Below are 2,829 nucleotides of genomic sequence, written 5' to 3'. Positions count from 1 at the left end.
ACGGAATGATGAAGCTTCTCGGGTCTTTCTTCTTGTTTGACATATTCTTTTGCAACACCGCCGAGCATGAAGCATCTAGAATCACTAAAGCACTCTCCTCCAACTTCCTCTTGTTAGTCAACAAGTCTTTTAAGAACTTGGCATACTTAGGCATTTGGGCCAATGCCTCAACAAAAGGAATATTGATGTGGAGTTGCTTGAACAAACTCAGGAACTTCTTGTACTGTTCATGCCCTTGGTCATTTTTCAATATAGAGGGATAAGGGATTCTTGGCTTGAAAGGTGGGGGTGCCACCTCTTTCTCTTTGCCTGTCCCCTCTTCTACCTCTATAACCTCGGGTGCGTGTTCTTTTGGCTTCTCACTCGGAAGCCTACCTTCAACCTCATGACCACTTCTCAAAGTGATCGCCTTCACATGCTCTCTAGGGTTTGTCTCTGTATTGCTCGACAAGCTTCCATGTAGCCTTTCGGAGAGAGACTTCGCAATTTGCCCCACCTGATTTTCAAGGTTATGCAAAGAGGCGGTGTGGTTGCGAAGTGTAGCATCGACTAATTCAAACCTTGTATTTGCAGATTGCACAAATCTAGCCAAGTGCTTCTCTAAGTTAGTCATTCGGGTTTCCAAACCTGAGACTCTGTTTTCCACTTGAGGGGCTTGTTGTTGCTGTTGGAAACTTGGTGACCCCATGGCCTTTTGTGGACCCTGATTACTCCATAAGAAATTGGGATGATTCTTCCAACCCGAATTGTAGGTATTGCTATATGGGTTTCCTTGAGTTCTCATGCCATTACCTACAAAATCAAAATTCTCTACCGAAGAACCATCACAAATAGAAATCGGGCAATCGGAAGGAGCATGTCCTCCACCACACCAATTGCAATTAGTCACGCCTGCCACTCTATTTGAAGTGAGAAGATCTAACTTCTTACTCAAACTCTCCACTTGAGCCGCCAATGAAGTTACCGCATCTATCTCATGGAGACCGGCCACTTTCTTCTTCTCCCTAGCATTCCATTGGTAGTTGTTTAACCGCATTTCTTCAATCAACTGACGGGCCTCATCGGGGGTCTTGCTACCTAAGGTACCTCCTGCTGCCGCATCCAAGAGTTGCCTTGTACTCGGGTTCAAACCATTATAAAAATGTCTGAACAATCATCCACTCCGGGAATCCGTGTTGCGGGTAATTTCTCGGGGAGCTCCTTGAACCTTTCCCATGTCTCGAATAGAGACTCCAATTCCAACCGAACAAAGGATGAGATCTCATTCCTAAAGCTTTGCGGATTTTCCGGGGAGGAAAATAACGGGTAAGAAAAAGCTTCTACCATCTCCTCCCATGTGGTGATCGATGCTCTAGGTAATGAGTGTAACCATCGCCCGCTCTCCCCTTTAGGGAAAAATGGGAAGGCTCTCAACTTGATGGCATCATCCGTTACTCCGTTTATCTTCGAGATATCACACACCTCGAGAAAAACTCTCTAAATGACTGCTTTGGAACCCTCATCGGCCAAACCGTTGAACCGTGTGGATTGTCGCAACATGTGGATGAATGCCGGCTTCAACTCAAAGTTCTGAGCTGTAATCGGGGAACGCACGATACTCGATTGTGTCCCCAACACTGAATGTATGGCATAATTGGATAATGTTCGTTGTTGCTCTTTCTGTTCTGACATGTTTTCAGATCCTTCCACATCCAAATCAGCTAAATTAGATTGTTCTTGCACAGGCTCTTTCCCTTTTCTTCTAAGTGTACATTCAAGCTCAGGATCTCCTTCAATCAATATTAAGTGATTCTCTCAGGTCATAACCTGGAGCTGCACCCAAAAAGAAAGAAAAAGAAATCAGAACAATGATAGAATAAGAAGATAGGAAATAGAATGTATGGTGAAATAGCAAAGAAAACAAAGTGCAAAGTATCTCTAAACGCCTACTTCCTGACAACGGCGCCAAAAACTTGACAAGGTCCCCTTGCGTATATCCTGCAAGTGCACGGGTTTGTCGAAGTAATAATCCTGGATGAGCGGGTATCGAATCCACAGGGAGTAGGGAATAGAAAACACTTAATTCGCTTCTTAGCTATGTAAAAAATCAATAGTGATAAGTGTGACAATGATTCAATTCTCAAAGGTAAAAGCAACAAGTAAGAGAGCACGAGTAAAGGAGAAGGTAAGGCAATCGATAAAGATGGGGTACTCGGATAATGCTCCACCTAGGACGATAGCTTCAAGTGCAAGAACCCTCTATTAGTTCTCTTGTGCACTTGTGAGAGTCTTGCTAGCGTAATAGATCGGTTGAAATTGCTTGCTTCTTCTCTGACCCAAGACCGCTCCCACTGCATAATCACTAGCATCACACATTACTTCGAATGGCTCATCCCACTTCGATGTTGTCAGGATTGGTGCTTGCACTTATTTTTCTTTCAGCACATTAAATGCATTCAGACAGTCATTACCGAAATCAAAAGGGGTATCCTTCTCCAAGAGTTTTGTTAACGGTTGGGAGATCTTCTAAAAGTCCACAATGAACCTTCTGTAAAAACCTGCATGACCCAAGAAACTGCGGATCCCTTTTACATTCGTAGGCGGAGGAAGCTTTTCAATTATCTCAATCTTCGCCTTATACACCTCCATACCTGCCTGGGAAATCTCATGTCCAAGGACAATACCTTCTTGTACCATAAAGTGACACTTCTCCCAGTTGAGGATGAGATTCGTCTCTTCACATCTCACTAAAACTCTTTCCAAATTATTTAAGCAAGCATCGAAAGAGTCCCCTGAACACTTTGAAAAAAATCATCCATGAAAAACTTCCATAATATCTTCGAGAAAGTC

At 43.5% G+C, this 2,829-nt stretch overlaps 1 non-coding gene across 1 annotated transcript; it reads left to right on the top strand.

Moving 5' to 3' along the window:
• Positions 1 to 1,167: 1,167 nt before the first annotated feature.
• Positions 1,168 to 1,275, top strand: LOC120268798. The gene has a single exon (XR_005539036.1). It is a non-coding gene; the product is annotated as a small nucleolar RNA R71 (small nucleolar RNA).
• The last annotated feature ends 1,554 nt before the right edge of the window (positions 1,276 to 2,829 follow it).

This window comes from Dioscorea cayenensis, chromosome 1 (assembly GCF_009730915.1).
Source record: "Dioscorea cayenensis subsp. rotundata cultivar TDr96_F1 chromosome 1, TDr96_F1_v2_PseudoChromosome.rev07_lg8_w22 25.fasta, whole genome shotgun sequence".
Taxonomy (NCBI): Eukaryota; Viridiplantae; Streptophyta; class Magnoliopsida; order Dioscoreales; family Dioscoreaceae; genus Dioscorea; species Dioscorea cayenensis.
Note: the sequence above shows the minus strand (reverse complement) of the source record. Positions and strands in the feature narration are given on the sequence as shown.